The sequence below is a fragment of the Cyprinus carpio genome, chromosome A1 (assembly GCF_018340385.1).
Source record: "Cyprinus carpio isolate SPL01 chromosome A1, ASM1834038v1, whole genome shotgun sequence".
In the NCBI taxonomy this organism is placed as follows: Eukaryota; Metazoa; Chordata; class Actinopteri; order Cypriniformes; family Cyprinidae; genus Cyprinus; species Cyprinus carpio.
Genome location: NC_056572.1, coordinates 32,370,862 through 32,396,067, shown reverse-complemented (window position 1 = coordinate 32,396,067; position 25,206 = coordinate 32,370,862). Strand labels below are relative to the sequence as shown.

General features: G+C 34.5%; 1 protein-coding gene and 1 pseudogene across 1 annotated transcript in view; both read right to left on the bottom strand.

Annotated features, from left to right (window-relative positions):
- Positions 1-25,206, bottom strand: part of LOC109073120 — a 126,111-nt pseudogene that overhangs the window by 11,355 nt on the left and 89,550 nt on the right.
- The window catches only part of LOC109093063 (type II inositol 3,4-bisphosphate 4-phosphatase), a 577,378-nt gene that overhangs the window by 538,312 nt on the left and 13,860 nt on the right, over positions 1-25,206 (bottom strand). The window lies entirely within an intron of this gene.

The window sequence follows — 25,206 nt, the reverse complement described above, 5'->3', positions numbered from 1 at the left end:
GGGGTGGGGTGGGGATGGGGGGGGTTATGGTTTGCGGCACGATGTATGTTAGAATACATCGTGTATACACTCACTAAACAAAGAGTGACAGCTTTTTTAATGGTAATGAGCACTCTTTGCAAGCTTTCTAGTCTATGATCCATTTAAAATGTAGAACTATGTTTTTCAGCCACACACACGTTGCAAAGTTTCAGGAATGACATCTGCATATTTATGTGGGATTCACTCTCGAAGTAGCAGTGATTGACACAATGATGACCAAAGCAATAGACGGGCGAAAATATTTGAAAATGGGCATTAAGACTAGAGCACCCTCACTAATTTCAGAAGCACCCTCAGTGATTATTTCTGGAACCTGGTTAATACGCTTTTATTGCAAAACTATATAGAAAAAAAAACAAAATACAAATGCACTTAATAAAAACAATTGAATAAATGCATATTTATAAGTTAAGCACTTAACTAAAATAAGTAGGCTATTAATAAAATAAATAACTAGAGAAGGCTGACTATAATCAGCATGCTTCCATTTAATGAGATAAGCCTACTCCTCATCTGACGCCCCCAAAACTGGTATTTAAAGGGTTAAAATCCTGAAATTAAATAAATATTTGGTAGTTATGATGAGGACTGATGCTGATTAAAAGATTTAACTTAGGAAAAGTGGAGAATAATAATAATAATATATAATATTTTAGGCAATGTTTAATATGTGACCATTTTTGGTCATTAATGCACTCAACGGCGTAAAATATATAATGCAGCACAAGGGTTAAATGAGAAGATGCAATGTTCAGGATAAGCCAATAAAAAATACATCCTTACTGCAGTGGAAAGGAAAGAGACTGAGAATGCCAAAAAATAACTAACAGACTGAAGCTTTCATTTGTTCCTGCCTCGATAAAACTGCTGAATTTAACCAAAAACAACACACCTATAGCACATTAGAACTTTACTGTGTTTTTCACTTTACATATCTTGCATTTTATGTTTATACACTGTTATATTTGAATGTATGTTCTTACTTGTTTTGTTTGCTTAATTGTTATAGTATGGTCAGAGCAACATTGTAGCACTTTGCCCAAGACAAATTTCCTTTCGGGGACAAATAAAGTTTATCCTATCCTATCCTAGTGCTCTATTAGCTAGAGAAACAGCAAGTTTTAACATGAAAGTTCACTAATTTAAGTGTGTTTATATTTGAAATAATACGCACTTATAAATCACTCACAATAAGAGCAGGAATTTGCATTAAGTATATAGGGCTTTAAAACCAGACCAAAAGTATGCAAAACTGACCACTATTGGACCAAAACATGGACAGCATGGAACAGTTTTTTGTTATGATAGCATTGTGAAATAATTTCCAGTCAGTGAACCTGAATTGAATGTAGTAGTAATTTCTTTATTCTTTGTGCACTTTTGTTCATGATTTTTGAGGACGATGGCATCTTACAGCTGGTACATGTTGACATTTATCTAATCTGACTCACTTGCTCCAAGTGACAGATGAAAAAAAATAATCCATGGAAAGTATTTCCATTTTCTTTTAATGACAGTTAATAAGCCTGTTTATTTATGCATGGCATGAGTACATTGCATTTAGCACTGTGTGATTTACCCTGCTGGGTAGGCAAAGGATTTAATGGAATAAAGAAGTTTTTTATAATCTACAATTAATAAAGTTTTATAATCTACTATTAGAGATAGTTTTTGAGTGCTGTATGCAGGAATGAATCTCTTTCCAACATGTATAAAAAAGCAGCCCACTCACTGGTAGGATTACAATGCAGTTAAAATGCTCTGAGCAAAATAGCAGATCAAGCTTTAGAATAAACTGTGTTTAATGCTTGAGGGCATGCACGGGTCTGTTTGTTATCTAAATTACAGACTAAAACAACTACAACTCTTATCAAAGTCCCAAAAGCCTGGAGACAGAATTAGATCAAAGTTAGCAGATATGATCTTTGAGGCTATAGAGACTAAGTCTTGTCTTCCTTGTCTAAACATGGTCTGGAATTTAAGAACATCAATGTTTTTGCTCCATCGGTCAAAATAGCCCCAAATAAAACCACAGAGTGTCCAAGCAGTACATAATAGTGGTGTCTCATTTATTAATCAGTGTTTTTTTAACAGATCTCTTGAAAAGAAAAAAAAAATTCAATGACTCACTCGTAAAGAAAGTCACATGCTTTGTTTTTGAATGAATTAATATTTTTAAACAAACTGGTTGAACAAATGATTCAATGACTCGTTCGTAAAGACAGTCACATGCTTTGCTTCTGAATGAATGAATCGTTTTTGAAAGAATCGGTTGAATAAACAATTCAATGACTCACTCATAAAGACAGTCACTTGCTTCGTTCCTGACTCAATCAACAAATTTTAAATGAATCCATTGAACGAACAATTCAATTTCCCCTTTTAAAGACAGTCACTTAATTTGCTGCTGAATGAGTTAATGTTTGTGAATGAATCGGTTGAACAAATGATACAATGACTCACTCATAACAGCTGCCACTGTCGTGTCTCAGGGCTGATGATGAATTTTTTTTCAGTCAGATTAATAAGGACTCGGAAGACGGAGTTCCAGATGTCGAAATATAGATTTTATTACTCAAAGTAACAAAGTCGAGATGACGGGCACCGCATCTGAATTTTCTGTCTGCCCGCGCACTCGTTTTATACCTTTATCTCTATACCTTATTAGGTAGTTCCGGTTTTTAATTGGCACTGCCTGCCCGGTTTGCCACCCCTTATCACTATATTTTTCTAATGGTGGAATTCGGCCAAATCAACAATCTCTCCCTATTGGTTGGCTATGGTCACGTGAGACATCCCCCCCAAGTCTGTTTACTTCTGATGTCAGCATTTGGAAATCACCCAAAGTTCACAGCGTTATTTTAGTTCACAGGTGCATTTCAGAGGTTAGTTTAGTTCACAGATACAACTTAGTGGAATATTACCAGGACCTCCCAGAAGGTCCAAAATACATTTCTATTAAACAAATTGTTCAAAAAATGATACAGCAACTCACTCATAAAGACAGTCACTTGCTTCATTTCTGACTGAATCAAAGTTTTTGGATGAATCAATTGAACGAATGATTCAATGACCAATTTAAACAAATAATCCAGTAACTCTCTTATAAAAATAGCTGCTTAATTTGTTGCTGAATGAGGTAATGTTTGTGAACAAACCATTTAAACAAATAATTCAATAATTCACTCATAAAAGCAGCCACTTAATTCCAGTTGAATTAATAATTTAATGATTTATTTATAATATTTTTTATGATTTTTTTTTAACTTTTTTACCACATCACTAATCACAGATAATATAACATGTTAACATGTTCAGACACCTTCCATTCCTTTTCCTTCATAAAAATCAATTCTAAATGTCAAAGACAGCAGCCCTGTTGAAATTTCACATGCCGTGCCCTAGCTTGTATTTCTTGCAATTCGTCATTCATCTCTCTGATTTGTCATTTGTTTTATCCAAAAAAAGGTGCATGAGAAAAGAACTTAAATATTTAATCTATGAACTAGATCTGCCTTACGCCTTTCATGTGCATCTGTTTTGCAACAAGCCCTGCGTTTGAATTTGTTTTGCATTAGTCATCAGATTTTGGCAGTATTATCCTTGTTTTGCATTGAGTGGCTTTTTCAATGACCCCATTTCACAAGAACATTAATCGAAAGAGTCACGTTCAGTAGTTCGGTTCCCACCCAGGGTGTATTCACACCATTGATCGGAATAGCTGTCTTTATTAAATTAATTACTTTTTATGTGCATGACACGAGACATCAACCTAAAAACCGGTCCGACATCATTTCATCAAGCCTTTTGAATGACAGCTGATTTCGTTGTGTTATGTGAAGTATTTGGACAGACACAATAATACATTGCATACAATGTTGACATTGTCACAGAAAATGTAAATACTGCTGACAATGATCTTGCAAAGATGCAATCTTGTGTAAGGGGAAAATATTAGCACACATTTGCATTCTTGTTAACAAGTGATGCAGTACTTTTGCTACATTTAAACGGCTCTTATAAAAATGAAAAACACCATATTTTTTAAATCAATCATGGATAATTAAAGACCAATTGCTTTAACATGACACGAAGGCTTAGTCTGTTTGCTTAGTCTGATGACATAGCACAGAGTAAACGTAAAAAAAAAAAAAAAACTTTTGGGGCCCATTCACGTATTTGTCGGGCCGATATTACTACAACTATTAGAATACAGGGTTCAAATAGGTTTCAAATAGACAGAGTCAGTGGAAGTTTTTTTTTTTTTTTTTTAAGTGCAAGGTCTAGAGACGTGTTTTAGAAGCTCCAACTCCAAGTGTAATATGAGCTCGGCGTAAAAAAAACATAATTGCCCTACAGTAAATTCTTTATATTGTAGATTGCAACAGGCAGAACCTCAACATGTAGTTTCAGATAATGTCCAAGTGATGGCAGCATTGGCTGCATTAAAACTCTGAGGTTTTGTGCTCTTGCACTGCTTGTCATCGTTTTTTTTTCACTTTAGCACTGAGTGTCAGAAGTTTCCTTTAAGTATTCCTGTCTGACAGAAGATCTTTGGATGGTGCTAATATTCATCTCTCAACTGACACATCTGACAAGTGCTAAAAAAAAAAATAAATAAATAAAAGAAAATTCTGTGGGTTGTTATTAAAGCGTGAAAAAAAGTACAACCAGTGAAAAAATCTCACAGAAAACAATCTCGAGTGAAGTGGAAAATCTGCCATTAGAAGCTTTTCTAGGATGCATGAAGTTGGCAACACGTGAAATATTATTATTAAAATCATGAAGAAAAATTATGATATATCTTCACATTTTTGTACATACTTAAACCTTTATGTATAGGTATTTAAAGGTATTTAAAATGTATGTTGTAATGCAATATATATATATATATATATATATATATATATATATATATTCATAAATCAAACTATTATTACATTTTTAGATTCCTTGCTTCATCTGAAACATTGTTTGTCAAGTGTTTTAATGCATTTTATTTTTTTAAGGTGTAGCAAAGCATTAAAATGCATTATAACTCTGGTAACCATTATTAATGGGATCAAACAATACATTGTAAGGTGCATTACAAGGCCTAATTAATGCATTAAAATACTTTTAATAATGCATTGTATATAAAGGCTTCAAATAAAGTGTGACCCAAAATTCAAATAATAAATCAAATGCAATCTCAAATCCTCATAATGGGGAGCGTTTAAGTGTAACAAAAAATATTTCATTTTCATAATTAATCCAGGGCAATGGCATAATTAATTCAGTCAAAAGCATGACAATGAAATGATTTTTCCATTTTTCATAGTCTATGCCTCACCATAAAAGGAAATCACCTTTAGGCAGTTAATTGATCATTCAAGCAGCCGTTTGGCATATCTGATGTATTATTTTAGCATTTAAGTATTTGCTGGTTGATTGCAGCTGCAGTCTAGAGTTATAATTGATCATTTGAGCGTTTGTATTCAGTGTAGTTTGTCGTACCGGGACTGTGTGAGGTGATGACGTCTGCCAGCGTGTGGCTGGGCGCTGATTCCTGGTTGTTGTTGTCTTGCTCCTGTAGTTTATCCACCAGGGCGATGACGCAGTTCAAACTCTTCGCCACACTGACCCAGACCCTGTCCTAGAAGAGCCAGAGCAAATGTTAACGGACCCACACTCACATCACAGAGACCTGACACAGAAAAATGTAGAGTTTATTTGCGAACCAGACCAGTGTGATCAGCAAATATCTACATTTTATAGCATTGGTTTAGATTTTGTGTTACACATATACCATGCATACTCTATTGTACAAACTCAAACACACACATGTATGTACTGTAAACATGTTAATATTTAAGAGATTTGCTCTGAAAGATTATTTGATTTATTTTAGGGTTCCTTTAGATGTGGTTTCTGAAGCTGTGCTCCACTCCTTTCCATAAGTTTCTTCAACACCCTAAAGATGACATGTTTCCGTCCGCCTGTTTTTGGCTTCTTACTACAGAAACTTCTTTTCTTAAAACTTAAATTAAGATCTAAGTTCAACAGAATGTATATAGTTCCTAATTGAAATTCGGCATGGTTACTAAGTCACGATGTTTCTGTAATGATCTCATTAAAAGCACTGCAGAAGCTGCACACACACACACACACACACACACACACACACACACACACACACACACACACACACACACAACACACACACACACACACACACACACACACACACACACACACACACACACACACACACACACACACACACACACACACACACACACGTATTGCAGACCACAACTGCTCCAACTGTCACATACAGTTCAACTTCAGCTCTGGTTTAATATGCTGATGTTGTTGGTTAACATTTTTTACTCAGAAAAATTATCCAGAGCACCAAAAGATAAGACGGTCTCCTCATGCATTACATTTAAAGCTAAAGGAGGAGGAAAATATCCTCGAAAAAGAGAGTGTTTGCTCCTCCTTCTTTTATTATACAACATTTATATGGAGAGAGAGACAATAAAACGACTTCTCATAATATTTAATTAAGCTCTTACTGGTTACTCCTATGACATTTATGCAAATTGATAAAAGCAGCACTTCCATTGGCTGACAGAGTAAAAAATTACATGAACATAAAACATTCTAACAGGAAAAATGACAACATACTTCTGCTATGAATATTGGGAAAATTCATCATCTTAATGTAGAGCAAACGTCAGGCATGGCTTCTCCTTCCCTCCTGTGAGCGGCGCACAAGGGCACGCAAGTTATATTGCTATTGATTAGAGATGCTTGTCTTATCTTGGCCTCTAATCCTCTCCTGTTAGCCACGGTTATGACACACACACACACTCTTGAAGGCAATTACAGGAGGCAGACACCACAGCTTCACATCCACGTTCCACAGCACCACTGACTAAACAAACACAACACACTCTAGTCTGTGACTTGAGTTTGTGGTCGTCCTTCAGTTTGTGTGGTTAAAGCTTTCCACTATCAGATGCTACAGTAATAGCGGTTGCCGTGTGTGCTGGAATGTCACTGGCTCGGTTGCTAGCCTGATCCCTGTCCTGCCTCTGGTCCTGTGGAATGACTGAAAACCTCTCAAGATCCTATCAAATATATCCGCGCTCAAGCACGGTCAGACTCTCTGAAGTGCTGCAGACACAAGCAGCAAATGTGCAGGAAGCCTGTATCCACAACTGAATAAAAAAATCAAGATAATTGGGACTTCTTTGGGACTTCTTTTCTCACATTTAAGACTTTTTTCTTGAAATTGCAAGCTTATATCTTGCCATTTTGACTTTATAACAGGCAATTGCACGGTTATGTCTCACAATTCTGTGAAAAGTCAGGTATAAACTCACAAGTGTGAAACAAAAAGTCTGAATTGCAAGACAAACATGCAATTTGTGAGAAAAAATGTAGAAAAGAGCGTATCGCAATTTTGTTTATATCCCGTAAATCTGACTTTGTAAGAAGCAACTGTGTTTATAGCTCACAATTCTGAGAAAAGAAGTCAGAAATGCAAGATATAAACTTGGAACTGTGAGAAAAAAGTCTGAATTGTGAGAAATAAAGTCAGATTTTTTTCAAAGGAGAATAACAGACTGTAGCATTGTTTTTCAGATAAAACAGTATACTTAGCATGTTTCTTAAATATCTGCAAACATATTATGGTATTTGTATGCTTTAGTAGAGTCAAAAGACCGAGACGGCAGAAAGCACATAATGTTTGTTTCTTTTCACACCCCCCATCCCCCCCCCACCCCCCCCCTCCACCTCCCCCCCCCATTTCCCCCCCCCCATCCACTTTCCCCCCGCTTTCATTATTTCAATTCCAAAAGCGTGGTATTGTGAGTGCACACAAATTGAAGTAGAGTCTTTACAGATTTAAAAGATGTATTACTCTTATCTGTATGACCAAAAATTACAGAGTATTTTAGGAGCAAGTGAGCGCACCGGTGCCTCCTGTTACTGTTCAGCTACTGTTCAGCTTCCACACACTTGAACAGTGCACGATTCTCTAGGTTAACACTAGATTGAGTTGCCATGTAAAGTTGCTAATACTTACATATTTCAGATGGTAAGTCATATTTGAGGTCGATGAATGATAGTCGAGCGTTTGGATGTCCTGCCTGTCCATTTGTACTGTATTACCACATAGATTAGACGTTTATGATCTGTTAGTCACGTACTGCGTGACTTCGCCGGTGGATTATTTTTTCTGTGCCTAAGCGACTAATAAAATTTTGGTCGATCAAGCCTCTTCTGGTTGACTAATAATTAGTTGACCATTATGGGGCAGCCCTAAAATTTTAAATACATTTTAGTATATTTATTTTTCTCTGGGGAAGTTACTTTGTTTTCCCATTTATTCACTGACACCTCTGCTGTCCCTGCGTTGAGAGAAATCAGGAGTGAGATGTGGAGACACTTCCTTCAGCCCGAGACTTATTCATTTCACTTTTGGTGTGAAAGGGGCTTTCCAGTTACCAAAATTATAACTTTTTTTTTTTTTAATTGTTATTAAAAATAAATAAGCAAGCTCAGCCCAGGTGACAAAAAGTAACAAAAAAGTAACTTAATGCATTACTTTTCATAAAAAGTAACAAATCAGTTACTTTTTAATAGAGTAATGCAATACTTTTAAGAGTATTTCCACTAAAATAAGTTGAAAAATACTGACATATCGGATATCAGGAAAGAATCCAATATTGTGCATCCCTACTCCTAATGATGCATGATTTCCATGAAGTGAAGCACTTGCCCATTCCTCCTCGTCGTACTCTTTGTGGTGCGGGATGGAGTCTGAGTGGACGGGTGACTCTCGGCTTTCTCTCCGCGGCGTCTGGGAGCCGTCCACATTGTTGCAGACGCTGTGTTGCTTCTCGGCGGTGCTGAGGTGTGGATCAGCCCGCGCAGGGCTGGACTGAGCGGAGCTCTGGCACTTGCTGACGTATCCAGGACGGGCGGCGTGCAGCGCCAGGAGAGCGCTCTTCACCAACTCATCCTTCAGAGCATGAACAAACTGCTCCGTCTGCAGACAGACAGAGAAGAGCCAGCGTTTAATAACCAACATTTCATTCAAATACAGTGCAGCATAAGAGCGTATGATGAAGATTAAAGGGACGGGACGGGACGAGACATGCATCAGAAAACTAATAAACAAACAGCGATGGTATAGTCGATAGAAACGCAGAAGAAAGAGCAAGAAGAATTAGAGAGACACAAAAGACACGCCGGTTCTTCTGAAACAACAACATATGATTCAATTAATCTACAGTGTCGTGCGAATATTAAATAAGGTTGCAAGAGAAACAGAAAGAGCAGGATGACCTCATTCATACTCGTAGGTACTTGTACATATGTATATTTTTTGTATGTTTGGAGAAACTCTTAAAGTAGGAAATGTCCAAAAGTCAGATTTCACAGTGAAAACCTCATTGGAGACTCGTGAATAAATCATGATAAACTTGATCTGAGAAAAAAAAAAAAAAAAAATCAAATTTATTTATAAATGAAATCAAGATGAGACAAATAAAAGTAAACACCCTTAACACTCTTTGTGAAATAAATAAATGAATTAAAAGTGTGAATTACAATCCTAAAAAAAAATGCTGTTTGGTTTACATGATAGCTCTGTAAATAAATACATAGTTCTAAAATGTTTTGAATCAACAAACTGCAGTTTGATCAAAATCACAATTCAAAAATAAAATAAAATAAAATAAAATAAAATAAATAAACATTTTAAATTAATTTCTTTACTGTAGATTTTTGGTTAATGACAGCTATAAAAAACAAAACAAAACAAAATAAAATAATATATATATTTATATTTTACAATTCCTGTTTGGTTAATATTATAATCGCTAACAAAATCAAATAAATACATCACCTAAGCTAATTAAAAATGTTTTAGTACTATATAGTTGATTTGATTTATTTTAGTGCTGGGCAACAATTTAAAATTTTTAATCGCGAGTAATCACATGATTTTCTGCGATTAATCGCGATTAATAACATTATGCACAAAATTCAATAATGAATTCAAAAGTAGTGTATTGTGCACTTTTTTCATTTAAAAGTACTGCTATATGAACAAAAGTGCAATAACATTTGATTTGCAAACACTTAAAACAAATAAGGTGCTTTTTTTTACAGCAGTATTCCTTTTGCATAGTAGCAGTTAAAATATTTCTTGTAAATCTCAACTTAATTGTTTACATTTTTAGAATGCAATAGCTTCTTGTGGATCCACTGGTTCACATTTAAAAATATGTAGCAGTAAAAGCAAATTTGTTCTCTGCCAGCAGGTTTCACTTTCAGAACGTCAGAATACAGCGGTTTCCCCGGTAACCACAGAACACAAAGCAGCACAGCGCGCAACTTTGAAACATGCAGAGCTCGTTTATTCAGTGAAATCACAGCCTTTTGAAGTTTAATCATCATATTGACCAAATTTAAGACCATTTATAATTAAGACTTTTTGTACCATTTAAGAGTTTTCATGGCCTTGAATTTAAACAATTAAACTGAGTACCCGCGGAAACCCTAAGAACAGGAACCCCCTAAGAACCCACAGTTAAGTGCACACATTTCTGTCATGCATTTAGGAAAAAGCTTTTGTTGAAATTTGAGGTAAGTGCAACTCTGGCATCCCCGTTGTTTGTGAGCAGTGGTGTGATCGTGTACAAAATAAAAATACAGATTTCCAAACATATGGGTATCCCTTTGAACTTGGCAAAAAATAATCTGTATACCATCTTGACTGGAAAATACCGTTTTAATGTTCAGTTTTTCATTTTTTATTTGCTAATGTTAGTAAATGTTTACGTTCGAGTGCTCATCCTACTATGCTGTAATTAATACGGTGAGCGGTTAAAAACTCGCAACCTCTCCTGTTTGGAGACAGTATTAATATCATAAACTGAAAGCAATCTTTGCGTGACTTACTTTTCAAATGTTTAAAATGGATAATCCGAGTCTAATATAATCCAGCGGGTCGTACTAAAAGACACTGCCAGTTGCCCATCCCTGGGATATATATATAAATGAAAATGAATAAATATCATTCTTACATCTGTTAATTTAGAAAAATATGCCTTACAATTAAGAGTTTTTATGAGTTTGTAAGAGTTTGAACATTTAACTGAAAAATAATGAAATAAAAAAATCTAAACATATAATAAAAAATTATATTATAAATAAATATAATAATTTTAATATAAAAGTATTTCAAATTGCTGTTTGTAATAAATAAATAAATGAATAAATAAATACAAGTTCTGAAAGATTTTAAATCAACAAACTGCTGTTTGGTCCACCTGATACAGTTCTAAAAAAAAAAAAGTTGCACAAAAAAAAAAAATCATAGATTTTTTACAGTTGCGTTTTCGTTGATATGATAACAGATTTTGAATCAACAGTTACAGCTTCTGTTTGGTTAAAATTATAGTTCTAAAAAATAAAAATAAAATAAAATATTTTGAAATAATTCCTTTACAATTACTGTTTGGTTAATATTATCTCTAAAATGATACCTCAAAAAATAAAAATAAATAAATAAATAAATAAAAAGTCACAGCCCTAGATGTTGTGATTGCTGTGTTATATACAAAACAAAACAAAACAAAACAAAACAAAACAAAACAAAACAAAACAAAACAAAAAAAAAAAAAAAAAAGAAAAAAAAAAAAAAAAAAAAAAAAAAAAAAAAAAAAAAAAACAAAACAAAACAAAAAACAAATAAACCGTCACAGCCCTAGATGGTGTGCTTGCAGTGTTGTACACAAGTCTAATGCAACATCAACACGCACCCACACAAACAGTCGCTGAGGGCTGGAGATTTCAATCAGCAGAAGCGTGTGATCATGTGGCAGCCGTCGCACTGCTAATCAAGGAGGTGAAGAGCGGCGGAAGAGAGAATTAAGCAATGAAGGCGGCTGATTGGTGATATTCTGCTGTGGCAGAAACAATCTCTGTGTCACAGATTGCACACTGACGGCAGCAGATGTAATTCATTAATTACACACATAAAACACGAAGGCCTCCAAACGAGACAATCGGCCCAGAGGCTTCTGTTGGCTTTGGCAGCGGGGAATGTGACAGACCCATGGCCATTTGTCAAACAGCCTTCATGTTTCCAAACTGACCCGTTTCAGGCCGAGACTCGGTGGTCTGAGTGAATAGGACGAAAAACACGCTGCGTTTGTTGATGTTAAATCTGGTGTTGTCTACAGAAACACAGAGCACATTCACTGCTGTACCGATTCAGCATGCAATTCATTTCAGTTATGTGTTTGGTGTAATGGTTTTTAGTCATGGTTCCATGCTAATACCATGGTAATACCATGGTATTAGCATCTGACACAGTACAAGCGCAGTACTGTTGTCTAGTACAGACAGTAAATGTTAGTGAACTAGCCATCGTTTCTCTCAGTGATTCAGCAGAAGCAGCATCATCCATTTCAAGTTAAAAAAATTATTACAACAGCATATTACATCATCAGAAAAAATATCCCCCAAAAAATGAACATTTGCAGAACTAACAACAAACACACTAACCATCCCTCCTCATTTTACATTTATGCTCCCAAACCACTGTCTTGAAGATTAATAGTTTCTTTAAATTTTTACTTTTACTTTAAAACTTTATGCAATTCCAGATTGACTCGAGTATTCAAGGACACTGGCTAAAATTGTCTCTTGAATAAAGATTTTTCAAGGTTTTTTGATGAGTCATAGTAATACCATAATGAATCCTCAACTACACCTCATGTCCAGTTATTACCTTAAGGAATTATATATATATATATATATATATATATATATATATATATATATTAAATAAAGTACTTATTTGTTTGTTTGTTTGATTGTTTATTTCAAGGACATTGGTAAAATCATCTTTCAAGTGTTTTTTGATGAGTCATAATAATACTATAATAAATCTTCACCTAAACCTTACGTCCAGTTATTACCTTAAAAACGATTTTTGTATAATAAATAGATAAATAAATAAATAAACAAACAAACAAAAAAAAAGAATGAAAAAATATTAATAATAATAAATGTATGATATATTTATTAATATCTATTATTATCTATTTTAATATTTTATTAAATAATAATAATGGATCCTCACCTACACCTAATTTCTAGTTATTGTCTTGTAATTTTTTTTTGCAAATGAAATGAAATGAAATGAAATGAAATGAAATGAAATGAAATTAAATTTTAACTGTATTTAATAATAGTTTTAAAGAGTCATAATAATACCAGAATTATTATTATTATTTTTTTTTTATGTATATTTCATGCCCAGTTATCTTGGGAAGAAGAAAAAAATACATCTGTATATAAATTTAGATTTTGGGGTCAGACTTCTTTTCTTAAATTTTCATGTTTTATTTTTTTTTTCAAGTAAAAACAGCAATACTGTGAAATATTATTACAATTTAAATGACATTTCTTCTTATTATCTTATTAAGTTGCACCAGTTTTTTTGCACCACATTTATTTGTGGAAATGGTGACGCACTTTCTTCAGGAATCTCTGAAGAACATAAAGTTCATAAGAAGCATTTATTTGAAATAGAAATCTTTTGTAACATCATCAGTGTGTTTCCTGTCCCTTCTGAACAATGGAATGAGCGTTTGCAGGCCTCACCTTCTCCTCCAGGCTCTTGAGGACGTCTCGGAGAGGCTGGCTGGAGCTCTGCTGGGCCGTCTGGAGCAGCTGGTCGGCCAGCGCAGAGATGTGCGGCTGCAGCTGGGACACCACACACAGGATCTCGCGGGCCTTGGCCGTCTGTTCCGGAGGATAGTAAATGCACTGATACGCCGTGCTGTGGCTGGATGACGTCATACAGCAGCCAGAGAGACAACAGAAACAGAGACACAGAATTAATAACAGCAGGGAGATGAAGAGCGTGGTCTTGCTCATCATCAAACAGCTGTGATTACAGCTCTGTGCAGCACATACACTGTGACAAAATATACTAATAAACCCAGCCGAACCAATTCCAGTCCCTGCGTGAACATCACGGCCCGTGTTTCATCTGAGAAGCTAGAAGAAATTACTGTTTTTTAAGGGATCATATCATGCATTTTTAGCAGATAATTTTTTTCCCTGATGGCCACTTACACAGTTTGCATCTAAAAAAGTCACAATTTGTTTTTTTTCATGACGCGTTACCCTCTCTGTGACCCTGTGGATGTTTGTATAGATGAACTCTGCCTGCAGATAAGACAATGGACTAGAAGTGAACGATGCCAGACATGATGTCTTTTAATAACGTCTTGTACCAATATGATTTCAATAAAACAAAAAAGTACTAAAATATATAATTTTATTATTTAAAAATATTATTTAAATATTATTATGTATTATTTTTAAAAATAATATAATTAAATTTTTATAAAAAAATAATGAATTATCATGTATAAAATAAAACATTTTAATATTTAAAAATATGATTCAATATATATATTTTGTTATTTATTTTAAATAATAAAATTTTATGTAATTATTCAATAATATTTTAGAATGAATACTTATTAGTAAATAAATTTTAAAATATACTAAGAAATATTAAGATAAATTTTACACAACTTTATCACTTAATTCTACAATTAGAACATTTTAGATGTGTTATTTATATTATATAATTTGTTACATATTATTTATTTTAAAATATTAATTATATTCATATACATTTATACAACATTAATTTAATTATTAAAATACATTACACATATTTCATCGCTTTTAATTACACAATTATAATATTTTAGATGTATTATTTATATATTTTATATAATTTGTTATATATTATTTATTTTAAAATATGAATTATATACTTATATATTTATATTTTTATATATTTATTATATATTTATTTAAAATGTAATATATTTCACGTTTTACTTCATTTTGTTTATTTACACTAACGACTGATGCCTACTTTTAAATAGTAAGCCCTATTATACATATATTTATCAAAATATAAAACACTATTAATAATATATACATATATAAAATGTGAACATTCATGTGCTACTTGTGCAACTTCAGAGATACAGCGTACAGATGCTTCTGAATCCTTTGAGGTTTACATAACTCTGAATTCATGGATTTAATACAGCAGGTTGATTTTTTTTTTGTGTTTACAACAAATTAGATTAATTAAACGTGTTTAAAAACATTACAACATTTAACACGATTAACACCAAATTGCCTAATTTGGCATTATAAGCATAATTCTACGAAGCCGTTCTAAACTAGCACATACTCACAGGCCCCGTTTCAATTATAATCACACTTATTTTGCTTTTATGATAATTAAATTCAGCCATACAAATGACTTTACTCTTATTAGTCCCATCTGGATTTCATCTATGACAAATTTGCCATTCAAAAAGTCATTATTTCAATATTTCTCCATCATTTACTCGTAAATGAGAGCCCTGGTGCGTGTATTAAACTTAATCGTCTACACAGCCACAAAAGTTGCAACAATTCCAGTTTTCTCTCAATATTCTCTAAATGTGTAGACGTGAATGATAAGTGCTTGAATGTTAGAAAAGGCCTCAGGGCACGAGCGGCTCTATCTTGAGCATCCAATTCATGTCCACTTTTAATAGCAGTGGTGAGATTTCTGTAGTCTCTATCAAATACACCACAGCATTCACACTGAACAGTTAGGGGGAAAGGGCAAACACATAATGACGAGCCGCTGTGGTCTGTAAGTTTGTTTGTGATGCTAGAGATTAGAGACAGTTCCTAGATCAGTGTATCGGCCGAGACTCACAGAGACCAGGCTCATCGCTTCAGATAATTAGCTCCCGGGAGGATCGCTAACCGCCGTGGCTTTGAGCAAATAAAAGGCCTTGCTTAAAGAGAGGAGACGCACACCAAAGGACAGAGAAAAATATGAGAGGACATCGATAACTCAAGCCACTGGACTCATTTAGCAGGTCTAGAATGACAAAACACAGCAGAGACCGGGTTAAAAAGTCAAACTGATGCTTCATGTCAGTTTAGGGGAGCAACTCACTAAAAGTAATGACACAAATTAGCTAACATAGATACATTCACACTCTGAGGAGGGCTGAAGGCCGAAATGCCTTATTATTGAGGATGTAAATAAAGGCTTTTAAACCTTTTTGGACCAGAAGAAGTGCATTGGATCCTTCTTTTGTAATAACGACATTCTCATTTTCCAACAAATATCTGTGTAAAGCCTGACAAACACTGCATCATTTGTTTTATTTTTATTTTTTTATTTTTTGTGATCTGATTTATTGCAGAGAATCATTAGTACAGACTGAACCAGTTTGGTCAAAGTTTTAATGGTTTGGTAAAAAAAAAAGTAGATTGTCTGATTCATTCAATTAATCTGTTAATTGTATTCACAAATAGTCTGAATCAATTCGCTCATTTCAAAAAGACTAAGGTTAAAAATTGATTTACTAGTTAATTTGAGTCATCATGGAATAGTGCTTACAATTAAAGCCAGTTTGGTTAAATCAAACGGATTTGTTTAAATCAATTCTATGAATTGGTTTAAAATAGGTTTTGTCGATTAATCTGAGTCATCACTCCAATGTGTTTATAAGAGTTTTTTTTTTTTTTTTTTTTAAATTGGTTAATTCTGACAGTTCATGGTTCTAAAATAGATTCACTTAATAGATTACAAAAAATAGATCTCTTTATCACTGTTATGAAAAGTCACTGAACTGTCTGTTTTAGCGATTCACTCACAGTTCATTTCACTCTGAACTGTCTGTCTTAGTGATTCGGTTCATTCGAGTGGTTCATTTTAATCAACTGGTTTACCGAATCATTTGAGTCATCACTCAACAGTGTTCAAAAAAGTACATTCTAAAGGTTGTTTTAATTAATTAAAAATAGATTCACAGATTTGTTTAAATTCAATTTGTTTCACTCAATAGATTCATTCAGAAAGTTAATTTCAATGAACTGGTTCAAAAATAGACTCAGATTTTATTTTTTAATTTTTTAATTTATCATTAAATATTATTTAGAAAAGTCAGTTTGATCTGTATGATTTAATGATTCAGGTCATTCATACAGTTCATTATAATGATTTGTTTTAAAAATAGATCCACAGATTAATTTGAATCACTCACAGTAATGCTCCCAGTGTGTCATTTTAATTTTTTGGTGGCACAAATGTGCATTAAAAACATTGAGATCCTCACTGTTTTGTGCCATTTTAGTAATTAACTTGTGTACTTTGCTGCAATATGTTAAATGGAGTAGTTGTACAGTAATGCGGTGTGTGGCAGCAGATCATCTCCTATAATAATGAAAAAAAAAACCACCACCAGCATCCTAAAAAAAACAAAAAAAAAAAAAGAAAGAAATGTTGTGTTTATTATTAGGAGATTAACAACAATAACAACACCAAAAAAACACCCCACCTGCGACCCGGTGCCACGGCTAATGACTCGTCTGCCGCGCGCCTCAGGAGAGCCAGAGCTGATCTCGTCTGAAGAGCTTCTTTATCAACCCAGGTTCAGGAAAACAGCATTTGTGCCGGATTGACTAGCAGTAGAGAGAAGCACCTGACTCATTGATCACAAACCCTCCAGCCACTGCTCCCAATCTCAAACACCAGACACAACCTGTGGAGGTTTTGGCATTTTCATTTACATGTGTCCCTACAGACTCTCCAAGTAGATGGCAAACTGAAACTGAGGCAGAGACAATACTCAGATTGCATTGGGAGATACAGCAAATAGCATTAGCATAGTTATCAGATTCATTTAGCCAGTCAGTTTGTTCATCTGGTTAATTTTAATTAACCAGTTCAAAAGAATTAATCACCAGTCAGTGTAAAATCTTTTAAATCTTTTTAAAAATACTTCCTAATGTCAAACAACAAAAAAAATAAAAGTTTTTGTGAAAAAAAAAATAATATTTAAAATATGATTCAATATATATATTTTGTTATTTATTTTAAATAATAAATTGATATGTAATTATTCAATAATATTTTAGAATGAATACTTATTAGTAAATATATTTTAAAATATACTAAGAAATATTAAGATAAATTTTATCTTAAACTTAAACTAAAACTTATCACTTAATTCTACAATTAGAACATTTTAGATGTGTTATTTATATTATATAATTTGTTACATATTATTTATTTTAAAATATTAATTATATTCATATACATTTATACAACATTAATTTAATGTTTGAATTATTGTTTTTTGTGTTGCATGTAATAATTTTTGTACTAACAAATGACATAAACTATATAGGAATATATGATTGTTAAAAACAGCAGAATTTTTATTTATTCATTTATTCTTCTTATGCATCTAAATAAAATATGGTTTTGTTTAATTTTATTAGTAAATGTAAATTACAAATATATAAAATTTGACTTTTTTTTTTTTAGAGTATTGATAACCTTATTGCTTTTGTGCCAAGCTTATAGCTTGGGCAGCTACAGAGTCAAAGTATATACAAAGAATTGTCATTAATTTAATTATACTGTCTACTCCTGAGTCTATTACCAGTTACAGTAACAGTGTGTTCTTCAAAAGGGTGCATAACTAGCCTAAAATAATCTACACCGCAGCATCAAACACACAGCATGGGGGACGTTTTGCCGCAGAACAGCAGGAAATATTTCAAAGGAGCACTACCATTAGCCACATCCTCCATACACATAGGAAGATCTGTAAATGTGCTGTCTAGATGTTCACAAATGATCAATGGAAATAAAAAAATGATGCTAATGAGAGGAAAGGAAACGCCAAGCCCTTCAGTGCAATCAGGCCCATGTCTCTGGTGAATCTCTAATTAAACTTACAAATAGAAAGGCAGAGAGAGAGATTTGTATGCCACAGGATGAGAGTTTACACCAGGCCAGCCAATACCAACCACTGCTGGGAGTCTGTAGCTACGTTCCCATCATTTTGTTTTCATGTGAATACTGAAGTATCTTTAGAAATGAGTGATGGAAACCCCAAATTTTGAAAAAGAAAATACCATTACTCGCTAAATTGTTTTTACGCTCACGTGCATTTTGACTTGTGCGAAAAAGGGTTCATGTGTATAACAGGAGATGGAAATGCATTTATCAGATAAATTCCTCCATGTGCATGAAAAAAAGTTATGTGATTTTGCGCTATGGGAAGGCATAACCTGACTAACCAGCGGACTGATCTCACTGCACAGCATCTGAAATGTTGTTATGGTCATTCTGAAATGTCAGAGCAAAGTCTGTCAACAAAGTACAGTACTTCTTTATAATTGCCTCCTAGAACTGACTGCGTTCCCAAACAGCAGGCATCCACCTCAAAAAGCAATGATAGCATTCACGGTGTTTCATCTGAGGTGCAAGTAATTTATTATATATGAAAATTATTATATTGAGTGACTTCTCCTACTTTTGTTTGTAAGGAACCCAACTTGTAATATGGAGAAAGCCATCTGTTAAATTCATAACACTCAAAATAATAACTTTTTGCTAATGTTTCCATTAAGTTAAGAAAATGTTATTTCTGAGCATTCTCTGAAAATTAATTTAATCAAATTCAAAAAAAAAAAAAAAAAAAAAAAAAAAAAGTTTTAAAAACTTTTTCTTTCTTGGTTATACAAAAACATTAAGGAAGTAGTCCATTTTGGAAACATTATTACAGGAATGTTGCATTCAAATGTTCTCTAAACATTCTGAAACAAGTAGCAAATTTTAGAAAATGAAAATCCAAAATAAAAAGTTTCAAAAAATATAACCAAATATATAAATAACATTACCAATATTTTACCAATATATAACGTTCCAGCAATGTTCCATTCACAGATCTTTTATGATTAGATAAAAATTTTTCCATCAATGTTCCATGACTATTTGAAACATTCCATTGATGTTCCACAAATATATCAATAACGTTCCATTGATGTTCCACAAATATATCAATATCATTTCCATGGATGTTCCACAAATATATCAATATCATTCCATAGATGTTCCACAAAATATATCAATATGTTTCGTTTTAAGATGTTCTACGAATACAGTGTTCCAGGAATATATTAATAACATTCTTTTGATGTTCCAGGAATACAGTATACCAATAAAACATCAAACAAATAAATTTCTATCAATGTTCCAGGAATATATCAATAACATTTCATCAATGTTGCACAAAAATCTACATTTTTAACGTTTTATCAATATTCGTTTTATCAATATTCTCTGAATATATCAATAATGTTCCATTGATGTTCCCCAAATATATCGTTCCAGGAATGTATCAGTATTTTTTCATTGATGTTCCAGGAATATATTAATAATGTTCCATCAGTATTCCACAAATATATCAATAATGTTCCATCAATGTTCCAGGAATATTTCAATAATGTTCCATCGATGTTTCAGGATTATATCAATAACATTCTATTGATGTTCTATGAACATATAAATAACGTTCCATGAATTCATGAAAAAAAAGTTTCATGAATGCATAAATGATTTCTTTTTGGAACATTTTAAGAACATTACCAAGATTCGAGAACTTTGAATGAACATTCTATAATCTAGGCTGGAACAATGTTTCGTCATAACTTTGAGAGAACCTTGCCAGAACGCTAGCCATGTAGTCAAAGTACACACACTCAAATGCACCCATTCACGCCATCTGGAAGGAGACGATTATCTTTGTGCAGTGAGCAAATCGACTGCTGAACGACAGAATATTCTTGTCATGCCGACACGCTCAAATTAAAGACAAATAAGATGCTCGTGGACTGTCGTGGAAATTAAAGAGAAATAACTGCTTGGGCCTCGGAGGCGGCCTCAGGGGAACCGGATAGAAATGGATATTGATTGGCTCTCAACACAGCGAGCCAATCAAAGCCATTGTAGCCACATATTACATCGGGCCGACCGTCCACCCCTGACCTGATGGATCGGTCCGGGCGCTCCCCGGCCGCCTTTCCTGCCTCGCTCTTTAGGCAGAAGAAAAGACAGATGGCTCTTTCATTTCGCGCTCAGCTTCCTTTTTTCCCCAGCACCCTTTTTCCTGTGATTCATTAATAATGGCTAAGAATTGCGTCTGTCCTATTATTTGTCTTCTAATCAAAGATAATGCTAAAAGGTTGCTTTCCAGGAAGGTCTGGGTGGATGCGTGTATGATTATGAGTGTGCTCAAGAGGTCATCTCTCCTTAAACTACACAAAGAGTTTCTTGCAATCATTCACACACAAGTTCTGCTGCACTGTTCATTCATTGTCGCATGTTGTGTGAATGCCCCTTTGATGTGTGAAGAGATAAAAAACAACCAGGAATGGAAGTATAGTTCATTTATTCACATTTGTGCCTTTCCAAAACATTTTCTTTAGTGGAACACAAAAGGAGACATTTTGAAGAATGCATTTGGTTGCTTTTTTCCATGCAACTACAATGAATGAGAACTGGAGCATTTAAGCCTTAAAACAGACTTAAATGACCATAAAGTTCATAAGACGTGTACACTATATTCCAAGTAACTTCAAGTAGCTTTGTGTGAGAAAGAAACCAAATTTAAGTGACATTCACCCATCTGTCTGTCACAGCTCTGCTTAGCTGAATTGTGAACGATTCATTCTTTCGAATCAGATCTTTCTGATAAATCAAATGATTCAGTTCAAAAACCAGTCGAAACGAATTGGACTGATCTGGATTATGATTTTAGCGGTTTCTCACAAAAAGATATGACTTTAGTAAACTTGGACCCTGGTGCACAAGTCTTATAAATACTTTACTGAATTTTTTGGTGATTTTGTGGCCTTTGAAGCATACAAGTCATTTATTGTAATTGCATGTAAAAGTTCAGCTAGCGCAATCTTCAAAACACCCCCAACTGTGATCCACAGACGAAAAAGTCAAACAGGTTTGGAATGACGTAAGGAAGAGTAAATGATAACCATTTTAAACTTCCTCTTTTACAAGCATCTTTAACTTTATATGCAAATTTAATACAGCACTGATTTAATAGAATTATCTTTTTAAAAACAACTATAGAAGGACTTGCTAGCTAGTGAGGCATAAAAAGGGCAAATCTGAGCATGAAGTAAAACATTAGCCGAGTCAAAAAGGAAACAAAATGAGGTCCATATCAGGCTGGATTAATGTGCAGCGCGAACGCTCTTTCAGAAATTGATTTCTCTCCAGTAGAAACAGCAAATGTCCTTGCCTCGTATCAGTGGCGCTCCGCCAATAAATCTTCTCACCACTGGAGGCTGGAAACTTTTTGAAAAGATGTTCAATTTCTTTGTACTAGTATTCCTCTGTCGGTCTGGCTCAGTAACATAAAAACCCAGGCACTGTTAAGAAAATAATTGGACTTTGCTTGGTTTTTAATGAGTCTGTTCTCAGAGGGGTTGAGAGAAGAACATCTCAAATGAAACAGACACATTCACATGACCGGCTTCGTGTCGACAAAATCACCCCCTAAGACTCGACTACATCCACAAAAGCCAGCTGTGATCATTCACAACATACAAAAATAGAACTGAATACGAGAAACTTGTGAAGCTCTTTGTTGATGGAAATCACAAGAGGGATGAGATGACATGACATGCTTTTCCTTCTTCTTCAGAGAGCCGAGAAAAGAAAACACTCGTAGTTGAAATGTTTGGTGTGACGGCAAGGACAGACAAACTGCTTCAATGACTGCCAGGCTGCTAGAGTCAAGACACAGGCTTTCTAATTAAACAGAACAGAATATGGAGGAGGAGTGCGAGATGGACGACTGAGGAAGAAAGAGACGGTCACAATTCATTTGAGGGCAACAAACACGTCAGGAGAGACTCCAGAGTCGTGCCAACAGGATCCAACTGGGAAAATGTGCGACTCTGAAGTTATTAAAGTCATTAAGGACTCTAGAGAGAGAAACAACACTGTTACTGTATATTCCACCAACAATTTGGAGCTAAACTTGTAGCTGAAAGTGAACACTTATTATTCTTCATGACAGTATAATCATTGCACATTCAGACTTGCAAAGTGGTTTTAGCCCAAATTATGATATATTTAAAAAAACACCTCCTAAAAAGGCTAAAAAGACTAGATAAAGGCTGTAACAACCACCTAGAACACCCAAGCAACTGCACAACACACACACACAGAACACAACCATTTACAACCACCTAGCAAACACCCAGTATACCCTATAAACACCCTAGCAACCACAGACGCACATGTAAACATCCAAAACATTTTCTTCTATCCTGCAACAGCCTAGCAACAACATACTGTAGCAACAAGCTATAAAACAACAAGTTAAGGCTGAGTAAATTATTCAGTTTGGATACAGTTGATGACAAGCGGAGTGATACAAACGGTGAAACGGTTGGGGTGCAGTTGTCACTAGAATATTGCACTGCTGGAAAAGGCTCTCAGCCAATCAAATTCCAGGACCAGAATATAACTAAATAAATAAACAGATATACCATTGCCCTCTAGAATGTGGTTCTTATTTCATGAAAGTTGGTAATTGTGTAGGATATGGCCGTAAAGTTTTTTCTCTACTTTGATTGCGTGCTTTTAAACCAAGCGGCAACCTCCCGCTCTCTCTCGTGAGGCCAACACCCAAAATTATTAATCAAAAATTAATACAAAAACTAATTCATCAACTGGACGCTGGATGCAAAATGCAAAAAGTACCAAAGACCCCACATACTCCCCATGTTAAAATGCCCAACTTTATAGCAGAAAAAACATGTTTACAGCCTGTTTCAATAAATGATTTTGGTCTATAATTCATAAGTCATTCGTTTAAATTATATTAAGCCTTAAAGTTATAAATCATTCGTTTAAATTATATTAAGCCTTAAAGTTCTGCATAATTAAGGGAGTGGCCACTTGAGTGACAGGTGGATTGCCGCTGCTGTCACCACTGTCGTGCTAGTGGTAAGCGTGGTGATACCCCTCAGCAACCAGCTCCCACCTTTTTGCCCATTTTCAATTAATTAGCCGGGAGTGACGTGCGGTGACGCGCTGACAAGATGGCGACGGCCGGCTCCGCCCACTTTGAGCTCCAAAAACGCTCTTTGGGAGCCTACGAGTAACGTCACAGACACTACATCCATGTTTTATATACAGTCTATGGTATAAACATGAAATCCCGGAGATAAAAAAATCCAGTAAATCCAGACTTCATTCAGCATCGCCGTGGGCAGAAAAGTCACAGCTCTGTTGGGTTCACGGATCAGTGTTTGCACTCGCTTTTCAACTGTGGAATCAAAGCTGGAGGAATCGTGAAATAAAAAAAAAATCCTCCATCATTCATCGAAACCAACTGGATTTGACTGGATTAACAGATTGATCGATTTAAAGAGTCTTAATGAGGGAAAATATTTAGGCCTAAAGCAAAAACATTAACTACATTTACTTCAGAAAGATAAAAATGTGCTTGCAGATTAGAGTTCAGCTTCCGAATGATGCAACCTTCGCACAATTCCCTAGAAATACATCTAAATGTGCTACAGCTCATGCGGCTTATTTCTCTCCAGCAAAATAATCAATTTACACGTTCATTTGCCTCAATGCAAGATATTGAGACTCGCCACCATCAATATGTACCACATTTATGTTGTTTTCAAAGCGCTTTGGAGCTCAACAGCCTGTGGTCTCAAAATAATGTTCTTCAAAATTACTATATTTTTTCGGACATGGATGACAAGGATTGAATGAATTTATAAAATCTCATTAAATGAAAAAACTCCTCGGTGGTGTCATGTTGACAAATTAATCTTGTATAAAATCGTATCCATGCAAATGACAGAAATGACATATTTTGCGACCTTCTCTATTTTTCAATCTCTACAGCAGGATGCTGGTGAGCGTGTCTGATGCACAATCGGAGCCTTTCATGGTTTCATATACAGCTGTCAGAAAATCATTCTCCATCTCCAGTGCAAAGTAATCAGAAGAGACATGTGTGAACATGTGGAGACTGACCTCTTCTTCTCGGATTCGTATTTGCTGAGCAGTTTCTGCAAGCCTCCGTTCTTGAAGCCTTGTGAATGGGCTGCCGGAGCTCCTACTGTGACCACATCATAGAAGGAATCTGTGGAGGAAACATCGGCAAACATCCTTCAACAGGCCTCACAAATCACAAACAA